The 13,236-nt window shown below is 33.5% G+C and overlaps 1 protein-coding gene across 4 annotated transcripts in view; it reads right to left on the bottom strand.

Annotated features, from left to right (window-relative positions):
- Positions 1 to 13,236, bottom strand: part of LOC141447232 (uncharacterized) — a 41,732-nt gene that overhangs the window by 535 nt on the left and 27,961 nt on the right. Inside the window, exon 4 of one of the 4 annotated variants that reach the window (XM_074114545.1) lies at positions 1,256 to 4,699. The exons of 1 other annotated variant lie outside the window; for it this stretch is intronic. The gene's annotated coding sequence lies outside the window, so the exon portion shown is untranslated. Of the gene's footprint in view, positions 1 to 1,255; positions 4,700 to 6,462; positions 6,702 to 13,236 lie in introns of those variants that run through there. 2 more of the 4 variants (XR_012454222.1, XR_012454221.1) reach the window with 2 other exon arrangements.

Below are 13,236 nucleotides of genomic sequence, written 5' to 3'. Positions count from 1 at the left end.
TGGACTTACGGAATGGAACTTTGGGGTTCAGCCAAAGCTTCCAATATCATAGAATCCAATCCTTCCAGTCCAAAAAAACTCCGTCGAATCGCTAATGCTCCTTACTTTGTTTCTAACTCCTACCTTGCACCGAGATTTCCTTGTTCCCCTATGTTTCTGATGCTGCAAGATCCCGTTAAGTTAAATTCTACGCTTCAATTTCGTCATATTCTAACCCTCTAGTTTTCCCAACTTAATCCGATTGCCAGGAAATCCTTCCATGACGTTTGAAGTAAGCACCAGCAGTGCCCAATAGTGGAATGTTCTTCTTTGGGAGTTTCAACATAAGGTTAATTCTCCCAATTGATCTCTTGCCATTATTTTTATTTCTCATTTAATAGCAATATTTATTGCAAATTTTTATACTATCTGAAGGTAAATGAACAGGAATTCCTAATGATAAAATAGAAAAAGGGATACGAGTGAGTCTAGTGTTTAAAAGGTCTCCAATAAGTATGTATTGTTCAATACCAATCCTCTAATTTGGCTATCCAGTCCTAAACGGATGGATTTTGAAACCAATTACGAGTGGCTACGGCTTCCATGCACAAGAACTAGTGTTATACTTTGGATTAATGATTTCTGTAATAATTAACTACAGATACAATTAACATTTTAACCAGTGTTTTTCTGGGAGAGTAAGTTTTTTGTTTTAAAGAACACAATCTTGGTTATAATTGACATATACCTCTTAACTGTGCGGTTACCGCTTCACTACATATAAATATATATTGTAGTAAAAAAGATCAGGATATTTTCTACTTCTATGAAACGCAAATAAGACAAACCATAATAAAAAGTGGGAGAAAACGCGTTTGCAATTATTTATTTTATTTAATAGAGACTATGAACTTTTATAGATAAAGTAACGGCAATAATTTGATAATTATGGAATATTCAAATAGTAGTTAAATTAAGAATAAGGTGTAATTGAAAAATAAGGAATATATTACAATTTACTGTAATTATTGTAATTGTATTTAATTTGATGTTTATCTAGTTACCACATAACACAACGAGGAAAAGATAGAGGAAATAAATAAGAGATAAAGAGAGATCTTAATGTGCTAATTCGTAGTTTTAGATCCCAGTTCATCTAATCTTCTATTTGATTATATGTTATGACCACTTTTATTGATATGTTTTATTATAATCATCTGTGAATACTAATTTAAGGGAATATATCTACAATAATTAAATATTTAAAGTACACAAATTTGGTAACTGAAATTGATTTTCTTTATTTCATTTTTATTTCAAATAGGTTTTATCTTTTAATTTAAAATTACTAACTATGCAAAAAAATCTATTCAAATTTGATTATTTACATTTTTTTTTTTAGAAATCACGAGGTTTCTTTTGATTATTGATTATTAGTTTTGTTTTTTGGGCAACCGCCAGAGGTCTCTTGTGGCTAAAGAATTAATAAATATTACACTTAAATGTATTCATAATGTTACAATGAATATGTTACACTTATTTTTTTAAGTAATATTTTTTTAAGTAATGTAACCGGGGCCTTCCTTGATGTGGCTCAAGCCTTTGATCGGGTATGGCATCCGGGGCTGTTGTGGAAGTTAAAGAGAAATCTTCCTTCTACTTACTACTTAATTATGAAATCTTATCTTACAGACCGTTTCTTTCAGGTTAGTTGTGGCTCTGCCACTCCTGATTACTCTCCTGCTCTAGCCGGCGTCCCTCAAGGTAGTATACTTGGTCCTCTTCTCTATACTGTATATACAGCAGACATACCGACTCACACTAACACAATACTATGCACTTACGCTGACGACACCGCCATTCTTGCTTCCAGTTCCGACCCTGTAACAGCTTCCACTCACTTACAGACACACTTAGACATACTTGAACCTTGGGCCAAAAAATGGCGATTAAAATTTAACTCTCAGAAGTGTCAATACATCACTTTTACTCTGCGACGCCGTACTTCTCCACCAGTCAGCTTTAACTCTGTACCTCTTTCTCCTGCAAATTTAGTTCGCTACCTTGGGATGTATATCGACAAACGACTAACATGGAACCCACATACTAAACTAAAAAGACTGGAACTCAACAAACGGAATAAACTGTTACTAAGACTAATTGGCAGACGCTCGAAACTTCCAATAGAACATAAACGACTATTATACAACACCATACTTAAACCAATGTGGACTTATGGACTCGAACTGTGGGGTTCAACCAAACGCTCAAACTCACAAAAAATCCAGGCCTTTCAATCAAAAATTCTCCGTCAAATTACAGATGCTCCATTCTACGTTTCAAACTCTTCTCTTCATAAAGATCTCAACATACCCTACGTGACTGAAACAGCTAAAACTAAATACCGAAAATTCCATAACTCTCTTTCTCTATGCTCTAATCCTCTAATCCAAAATCTCGCCTCCATAGCTATTCCGGACAACCCCCCACGGCGGCTGAGGCGTTGCTGGCCCCGCGACCATCTCATGGATTGATAACCAACTCAAGCGGGAGTGTTGCCAGTGGGCAGCTTCTCTCCTCCAGCCAATCACGTCCATAGCATCATTCATCGGATTTGCTGATTGCATTGTTTGTTTTGTAGATAGTAAATGGCAAATAAAATTAAAAAAAAAAAAAAAAAAAGTAATGTAAAGTAGTGCCTATTTTTTTAGGCCGACTTTACGTCCAACTACTAAATTATGTGTTGTGAACGGGAGGGTAAGCTTTTTCCGTAAATTTCTTGCTTTAACTATTAAATAAAATCGAAGGCCTAGCGATCGGGAATCGAACCCACTAACCTGCAATACACCTTAGCATTGCTGGCCTCGCCTCTAACCGCTCGGCTACTGTGGTGCCTTTATTTTTAACGATTATATATTTTATTTAACCAGTTAAGCGTGTTTGTCGTGTATACACGTCAAACCAAATCTCTATTACGTGTACCTGTACTCGTTGTGAAAAATATAAAATTGCCATTAACTACAAAAACTCGAAATTTTAATGAAATACAATAAGAATTCTATTTGTTGGGATGTTTCCTTTACCTTACCAATAGAATCTTAAAATAGAAGTACTTTATACGGAGAGGGGTGGTGGGAGTCAGCCAAATGATAAGTGGTTGGTACTTGTTTGGTCTCCGCATTAGAGATTGGGGAATTACGCACACAAATAGAAGTTCTCAACCCTTGGGCAATGCCCGTTTTTACCTTAGAGATTCAGACCTCATTACGAGCATGATTTCATTTTGCTCAAGAATTCAAAGCTCTTTTCTTCCTTGTAAAAGCTCTTGCGTCCCTAGTTTTAACTAGAGCAATGCATACGTGAAGCGGTGCAAGATTTTTTGAATGAGCACAGAATGCTCTGTAATCTCAAGCCCCCCCATAGATTGCAGAAAAAGTCGCTTGCAGTGACTATTACGACTATTGTAAACTTTCGGTTGTTTTGCTCTGCGTTCGACGTGTATACACGTCATTGTCTGATTTTAATTCCGCACACTGTGGGGTTTAATATAATTTATTACAATTCTGGTCCATACTTTAATCTGTAATCCAATTCTATCTAGACTACCTAGGAGTGGAACTGCTAGGAGAAAACGTTCTATTAAAACACTCCAGACACATTTTTGCATATATTTTATTGAAAATAAAAAATAAATAAAAACTGCGAACAATTTTATTAAACGGACATAATCTGTTGACAGTCGCCATTAGCAAGCTGTCAGTACATAAACTCTAAACCATTTATTCAAATCACAAAATGGGGAAATATCAGTAATAAGATAGTTTGAAAGCAATTTGGTAAAATAAGTAGGATCGTAAAAATTGTTGTAAAAGATTATGTAAATGCACCGAACCATAAAATATAGCCTAGAGATAATAATTTTAAGCCAGTAAACATTGTCTCACCAGGTGTAGAAATGGCCACCTCTGTTACTTTAATAAATTATTCAAAATGCCACAAAACCTAAAACCTAGGATGCATCAAATTCTCTAATGGATTCATGTTTCTCCTACTTAATTTCAAAGTGTCCAATTGACAAGTTAAAACTACTGGAACTATTCGCTTGGTTAGTTACGTTTTAGAATAACTATTGGGTATGGTATTTCTTGAATAAATGTTTTGTAGAACTATTTTGAGACTTTTTTTGCAGTATTTGAGGTGGTAAATTTAAAATGTAAAGTGCACTGTTCAATCCAACAGCTGGGTAATTTACTGGGAGAGCTTTGACTTCTGGAGGTAGATAGTTGGCATTCTTGAATAATATTATTAGCACATAATAGAAGAAGGCGGTATGGAGTCTCTTTTAGGGTAACTGCAGTAACTTCTAGTAGTACGACAACGAGGCTTATTGCATTTCAAAAGAAAAAAGAGTGTAAGGTTTAAAATGCAAGTGGTTGAATACTGATTGCATTTTTGTGTGCATGTAAATAAAACTTTTAACTTTGCAACACTAGATGGTTGATAATAATAATAATATTCGAAACTACAGCCCATTAATGATCTATATTTATTGCAGCATACTTCCAGTTTCTTGCGTAGAGCTATTTCCTGGCATCTTCAGTTACCCTATCCGTCCATCTCAATTTGGGTCTGCATACTCGCCTAATTCGGGTGTACTTCCACCACATTCATGAGTCTTTTAGGGCATTTCCTCATCCGGTGTCCTGAGTGACCCGCCCATCTAAACCCGACATAATTTCAAATAATCCTTTCTGCATTTTTCTGTCAACCAGCTCCACATCAATCCATTAATTGCCAAAGCGTATACTCGTATCTTTAATCTTGCCAATAAAAATGGATCCGTTTTTTTCAACTGGCAGTATAATGATAAGCATGTGAAAGAATTTTTAAAAAATTCATTACAATTCATAATTCCAATCCCCGGATGTTTAAGTGCCAAGTTTGCTTTTATCCGTCTAATCAACTGCGGAAGGATGATTTCTTTATCAACGGGCGTCCAGCTAATGCGGAAGTAAAAGAAATGAGATAGTTGATTGGGCAGCAAATAAATGGTTAGAAGGACGCAAAAAAATCTCTGAACTAACATTTGACATAGAGAAAGCAAAATAGAACTTCTTTATCGCAATGCTTTTGACTTTATCACCCTTTCTAAATCTAATCTAATCTATTGTGGAGTCTTTTGGAAGATAGATTCAACGCCAGGACTAGTTACCTGGTGCTTTTATTCCTCTGCGGGCTACAACGTGTGTGAGTGTAAAGAGTATCATCGTAAATGTTATTTCCCCCATTACGAGGTGTGCCTATTAAATAACGAGTCTATTGCTGTAAAACATTTGTTCGAAACAGTGCAGTCTTTTTCTGTGAGCTTCTGCATGACGCGTGCCGCATTTCACAGCTTCAACGGACTGAAGTCCGTGTCCCTTTTAATGCAGATTTGACTTTAGGGAACAGATAAAAGTCACATGGGGCCAGTTCAGGCGAATAAGGCGGTTGGCCTAAAACTGGGATGTTGTACTTGGCTAGAAACGTCTTGACAGACAATGCAGTGTGAGCGTTGTCTTGATGGAGAACCCATGACTTGTTCTTCCACAAATCGGGTCGTTTTTTCCTTACTCTTTTACGGAGTTGAGCAAGTACCTCACGGTAGTAATGTTGATTAATTATAATCGATATTTTCATCTGTTTTCGACGTGGAAGGGCTATCCGGGCGGTCATCATCTCCGACGTCTTCTCGGCCATCTTGGAAACGCTAGAACCACTAAAAAACTTGCGCAGGTGAAGAACCTCCATCGCCATTAACTTCTTTTATAAGTTTCAGATAAGTTTCAGTAGCGGTTTTACCCAGTTTCATGTGAAATTTCACGACAATTCGTTGCTCTACTACATGTGTAGTATCATGTTTTCGCGCAAGACGAAACTAACACCTCTTACACAAACCACGGTTCCGGATCAGACAGATTTCTCTACAAACACGTGAGACGCTGCAATGGAAAGAGAAGGCTTTACGCTGCATAGCTGTCGGTCGTTAGGATTTGGCGCATGCATAGTTCTTCTGTAACAGCATCAGTCTCGTTATTTAATAGCCACACCTCGTATATCAGACTTGGTTAACCCAGCAGTTGTAAATTTCAAATATAATAATTAGAATATCGGAATAAATTCTTTTGGAACTAAAAAACAATGGTGAGTAATGTGTCCGCAACAAAGATGGACCTCGTGAGAGAATATGAGAGCGATATCTACTGGCATGAACAGACAAACGTACAAAGCACACAATGGATGTTCCTCCTCTAGTCGGGCGTAGTTCCAAACTACGTCTGCAAGATGGGCACATATAATACACGATATCTCTTCTTATAATTACATCTTCAGAGCCGCGGCACACATACTACCACAATGAAAGCTCTTTGTTAAAACTTTAATTCTAAGTTCCCTATAGTGCTTCGTCAGAGAACTTAAGAGTAATGTAATAACTCTCACATAGTCTTGTATGTTTGCATGTGTATCTATTATAATACATTGTATACGTAGCTACAATAAGACTAGCCACAGTTTTTAGACTATGGTGCTGCGTTATTTTGTAGTACTCAATTAATAGTGTATAGGAACTGGATTTGTCTGTCTTATATAGTCTCATTTCTTTTCAATAGTGGCGCTCTATCGGATTTTGATTGGTTGGTACAAGTGTGACAAATGTCACCTCCATCCTGCAACATATCCGTCTACAGATCTACAATGGAGTCTCACTTGGTTCTAGCCACTTTCTATTTTTTAATTACTGTTTTATTAACTATAATAACAATCATAATAATTGTAAAGCTAATAATATATCCTCAGGTGCTAATTATATTTTTTTTTTAAACTCCAGGTACACCATTGTTAGGCACCAGCATTGTTATTATAAAATTTTATTGGAACATAACGTAGGATTTAGTTATGGTAACCAAGGATGGTTTCTTGAAAACTAACAGAGTCTCTTTTTATTGTGCAAGAATAGAGGATATGCCATTATTAGTGACAGCCAGAGCGCGTTGTGTAAATTATCACATATACACAACCAGTCTGCAGGAATGAATCATATTATCGCAGAGATTGGTAGAAATTACAACCACTTTTTAAAGAGAAGGGGGGGTTTGCATTAATTTTTAGTGGGTAAGGGGGTCATTGTGGTATAAAAGAGAATGAAATTGTTGATAAACTTGCAAAGGAAGCCACCAATAGTGGGGGAAATGGCTAATTATAAATTACCACACACCGATATCAAGTGCATAATTGCAAAAACAGCTCTACAAAAATGGCAGACAGATTACAGTAATCGTATTAAAGGAAGATTCTATAAAACTATGTGTAGATCAGTTACCTAGACAACCATGGTTTATAAGGGAACTGTCACTAATAAATGGGTTGTTACGACAATAAGCAGGCTGAGAGAGCGAACCACGCGGTGTGTGGATCGTATCTACACAGGATCAACAAAACGGTCCTCTCCTCTTTGCGTAGCTTGCAATGAGGAGGAGGATTTCAAACATATAATAATGATATGTCCACGTTATGTAGTAGAAAGGAAACGAATGTTTGACGACTTATACAGGTATTTAGATGCACCATTTCGTTACGAAGACATAGTATTCTCCACCAACAGATATGTGCTTAAGTCTATAACAGAGCTAGCAAAGAAATATGAATGTATTTAAAAGTTATAGCCGATTAGAATGAATGGAAGAAAATGATTAGAGAAGGATTACGGTGATTTTAGTTTAGGTTAAGCTATAAGGATGGCAGGAATATAGAGTACTGATCCATCCATTAGTTGTTAGGTTTATGTAAATGGTTGTATAAAGTAGAGGGATGAATGTGTGAAGCGAATATATTGTTTATAAGTAAGAATGGAGAGTGAGTGATATTCTAGTGATAAGCATCTAGACCAGTGGTCCTTAACCTTTTCATAGACGCAGAACACAATTATATGAATATATTTTTCTCGCGGAACACTAACATTAAATAATTTGAAATTCGGTATTTAGCAAGAACTTAAAATTAAATTCAAATTAAAAAAAAGGAACAATTTTTTGTTTTCGTATCTTACCTAAGTTTCTAAATTTCAATACATTTAAAATTAAAATTTCGCGGAACACTTGGACAATATTCGCGGAACACCGGTTAAGAACCACTGATCTATATCTCCTATCTTTTTAAATCTGTGCACAAAATAACTATAGTTTATAATTGAGAAAAACAAAGTGTATAAGAGAACAAAATTCCATATCAATACGAGGTTCACAATGGGAGCTATAGAACGGCCATAATTTTACAGAATTTCATGACCCAAAAAATTTTCAACCCTTTATATCATCTACATTTACACATCTGTGCACAAAATAACTATAGTTTATAATTGAGAAAAACAAAGTGTATAAGAGAACAAAATTTCATACGAATACGTGGTTCACAGTGGGAGATATAGAACGGCCATAATTTAACAGAATTTCATGACCCAAAGAATTTTTAATCCTTTATATCTTCTACATTTATAGAGCTTTGCATAAAATAACTATACTTTATAATTGAGAAAAACAAAGTGTATAAGGGAACAAAATTCCATATCAATATGTGGTTTACAGTGGGAGATATAGAACGGCCATAATTTAACAGAATTTCATGACCCAAAAAATTTTCAATCCTTTATATCTTCTACATTTACAGATCTGTACACAAAATAACTATAGTTTCTAATTGAGAAAAACAAACTGTATAAGAAAACAAATTTCCATATCAATATGTGGTTCACAGTGGGAGATATAGAACGGCCATAATTTAACAGAATTTCATGACCCAAAAAATTTTTAATCCTTTATATCTTCTGCATTTATAGAGCTCTGCATAAAAAAACTATAGTTTATAATTGAGAAAAACAAAGTGTATAAGGGAACAAAATTCCATATCAATATGTGGTTTACAGTGGGAGATATAGAACGGCCTTAATTTAACAGAATTTCATGACCCAAAAAATTTTTAATCCTTTAAATCTTCTACATTTATAGAGCACTGCATAAAACAACTACAGTTTATAATTGAGAAAAACAAAGTGTATAAGGGAACAAAATTCCATATCAATATGTGGTTTACAGTGGGAGATATAGAACGGCCATATTTTAAAAGAATTCCATGACCCAAAAAATTTTCAATCCTTTATATCTTCTACAATTACAGATCTGTACACAAAATAACTATAGTTTCTAATTGAGAAAAACAAAGTGTAAAAGAAAACAAAATTCCATATCAATATGTGGTTCATAGTGGGAGATATAGAACGGCCATAATTTAACAGAATTTCATGACCCAAAAAATTTTTAATCATTTATATTTTCTACATTTATAGAGCTCTGCATAAAATAACTATAGTTTATAATTGAGAAAAACAAAGTGTATAAGGGAACAAAATTCCATATCAATATGTGGTTTACAGTGGGAGATATAGAACGGCCATAATTTAACAGAATTTCATGACCCAAAAAATTTTCAATCCTTTATATCTTCTACATTTACAGATCTGTACACAAAATAACTATAGTTTCTAATTGAGAAAAACAAAGTGTATAAGAAAACAAAATTCCATATCAATATGTGGTTCACAGTGAGAGATATAGAACGGCCATAATTTAACAGAATTTCATGACCCAAAAAATTTTCAATCCTTTATATCTTCTATATTTATAGAGCTCTGCATAAAATAACTATAGTTTATAATTGAGAAAAACAAAGTGTATAAGGGAACAAAATTCCATATCAATACGTGGTTCACAGTGGGAGATATAGAACGGCCATAATTTAACAGAATTATATGACCCAAAAAATTTTCAATCCTTTATATCTTCTACATTTACAGATCTGTACACAAAATAACTATAGTTTCTAATTGAGAAAAACAAAGTGTATAAGAAAACAAAATTTCATATCAATATGTGGTTTACAGTGGGAGATATAGAACTGCCATAATTTAACAGAATTTCATGACCCAAAAAATTTTCAATCCTTTATATCTTCTACATTTACAGATCTGTACACAAAATATCTATAGTTTCTAATTGAGAAAAACGAAGTGTATAAGAAAACAAAATTCCATATCAATATGTGGTTTACAGTGGGAGATATAGAACGGCCATAATTTAACATAATTTCATGACCCAAAAAATTTTCAATCCTTTATATCTTCTACATTTACAGATCTGTACACAAAATAACTATAGTTTCTAATTGAGAAAAACAAAGTGTATAAAAAAACAAAATTCCATATCAATATGTGGTTCACAGCGGGAGATATAGAACGGCCATAATTTAACAGAATTTCATGACCCAAAATTTTTTTAACCCTTTATATCTTCTACATTTATAGATCAATGCACAAAATATCTATAGTTTATAATTGAGAAAAACAAAGTGTATAAGAAAACAAAATTCCATATCAATATGTCGTTCACAGTGGGAGATATAGAACGGCCACAATTTTACAGAATTTCATGAACCAAAAAATTTTCAACCCTTTATATCTTCTACCTTTTTTGAACTGTGCACAAAATAACTATAGTTTATAATTGAGAAAAAAAATGTGTATAAGAGAAGAAAATTCCATATCAATATGTGGTTTACAGTGGGAGATATAGAACGGCCATAATTTAACAGAATTTCATGACCCAAAAAATTTTCAATCCTTTATTAAAACTGTCCGGTAGGACAGTTGTATAAGGATTGATCGTCAAAAAGTGCACGAAAAAGCGTAACGTTAAAAAACACCCAACTTTGACAATTTTTTTCTCTTTTTCTATAAAAGATAAAATTCCCAAATTTTCTTTAAAATATAGGGCAAACCCTCCTTTATAACTGTAATTTTTTTGCAACCCCCCAGACCTAATAGATTTCGAGAAAAAAGTTGCCGAAAATGAGCAAAAACGGCATTTTCAGAAATTGTTGTTCTTCTTCTTCTTCTTCTTCTTCTTGTTGTTGTTGTTGTTGTTGTTACCTTTTTTGTAAAGTACGTAGCGCCTAAACGCGAGAACCGATTTTCATGAATGAGGTGACATTCGATTCGGAATTTTATGTAGATGTGCCTTTTGGGGGTCTCGACGCTGTACACCGAATTAGAGAGGAGTTAGCCCCCTTTATGTAAGGCCCCCTTCAAAATTATTATTACTAATTACTCTGTAAATCTTAGCCCGATTTTGATAAAATTTGGTAGGATGATAGAGTTAGGGCTCCCCTACGTAACATTAAAGCGGCGATCTGCTCTTACGCTAGTTAAGGGGAAGTATAGCAATCGTTTCAAATTATCGACAAGTGAACTGATTTTCATGAATGAAGTGTCATTCGAATCGAAATTTTGTACAGATTTGCACTTTAAAAGTCTCGTCGCTATGCCTCATATGGAGGGGAGTTTGCCCCACCCAAGTAAGGCCGTTTCTAAAACTATTATTACCAATATTTCTATAACGCTTTGTCCGATTTTGATAAAATTTAGCACGAAGAAGTGATTAAAGCTCCTCTACATGGCTGTGAAGTGCCATCATGCTCTTACACCTACTAAGAGGAAGTACTGAAATCGTTAAAATTATCAATGGGTGAACCTATTTACATTAATGAATTGTCGTTCGATTCAAAATCTTTGCCTCTTTGCCTTTTAGGGAGAAGTACTGTAATCGCCCGTTTATTTTTCTTACTCCTCTTAAAAGGAAGGTCTGAAATCGCAGTTTAAATTTGCTTTTTACGTACAAATACCTTCCTATTTTATTCAAAACGTTTTCTCAAAAAAATTGTTATTGAGGATGGCAACTATAATCATTCTTTAAAAAGATCTCTCCAATGGTAGTTATGGTTCCAACTTAACACCTTATCAGGTTATAATAATAGAATTGCTTATTCCAAATTTTAAAAAAATCTGTAAAGCAGATATGTAACTTTGCAAAATAGACAAAAAGGAAAATCTATCCAAAAGGTACAAAAATCTCCTTAACAAAAACTTACAGTTTAAAATGTTAAGTATAAGGGTTGATTAAACGCCAAAAGGTACACAAATCAGCAAGTACCCAACATTTCATTCAAGCTTAGTTGATATAATTTAAGTAATTTTGCTGCATTAACTTTTCCTTCACATTTTTTAGAACTTATTAGATGTCACAGACCCTTATGCTGGCCATTTTCATCTACAAAAAATTTGTTCAAGTAGCACTGTAGATTGACTGTAATATCTATTAATCTATAATAATCAAACTATTAATTACAGGTTAAAAAGAAAACGTTATAAAAAATAAAAAAAATTACGAGGCTACAAAATTTAAAAACTTTTTTAAAAAAATGCTTACACCAACATACATCAATGATTTCGATTATTTTATTTTTAATAAAATCGTCTGTTTAAGTTCATTCTTTGATTAAAGTAATTGTTACTTTATGTAGTAGTCAAACGTTTATAATAATAGGTAATAATTATCTGGCTTTATAGAAAATAATATAGTTTACTTCAATCACACTCTCAATGTAGCTGTTCTTCTCACAATGTTATATATATGTTATGTAATAATAAAATAAATAAGTATTACATACTTTTAGGACAGCTAATTATTCCAGTATTTTACTGTAAGTAAAATTAAATTACAATTGAGAAATGAATAATTGTTGTTGAATAATCTACTTGTTATTAACTGTGTGTTATTTGTGCTCACGAATATTTCGGTAAGACGAATTCAAGTCTGACATATTGTTTTAAATCCTCCGTGATTCAAATTTAAACAGTAGCCGACTCTAACTTTGTCTTTTTCTACTTTAAATGCATGTATAAGATGTGACAACTTCAGAATAAAGGGCATATTAAAGATAAATCTGAAGAATAATTTGGAATAGAAATAAAATAAAGTACCTATTTAAAAACGAAGATATAATATACATTTTATCATAATTATAACCAAATAATATTATGAACGAACTGGCCAGCATAAGGGTCTGTGACATCTAATAAATTCTAAAAAATGTGAAGGAAAAGTTAATGCAGCAAAATTACTTGAATTATATCAACTAAGCTTGAATGAAATGTTGGGTACTTGCTGATTTGTGTACCTTTTGGCGTTTAATCAACCCTTATACTTAACATTTTAAACTGTAAGTTTTTGTTAAGGAGTATCTTCTACATTTACAGATCTGTGCACAAAATAACTATAGTTTCTAATTGAGAAAAACAAAGTGTATAAGAAAACAAAATTCCATATCAAT

This window comes from Rhodnius prolixus, unplaced genomic scaffold, assembly GCF_049639745.1.
Source record: "Rhodnius prolixus isolate KJV_2025 unplaced genomic scaffold, Rpr scaffold_7, whole genome shotgun sequence".
Lineage (NCBI taxonomy): Eukaryota > Metazoa > Arthropoda > Insecta > Hemiptera > Reduviidae > Rhodnius > Rhodnius prolixus.
This window is presented reverse-complemented; position numbering and strand designations above follow the sequence as displayed.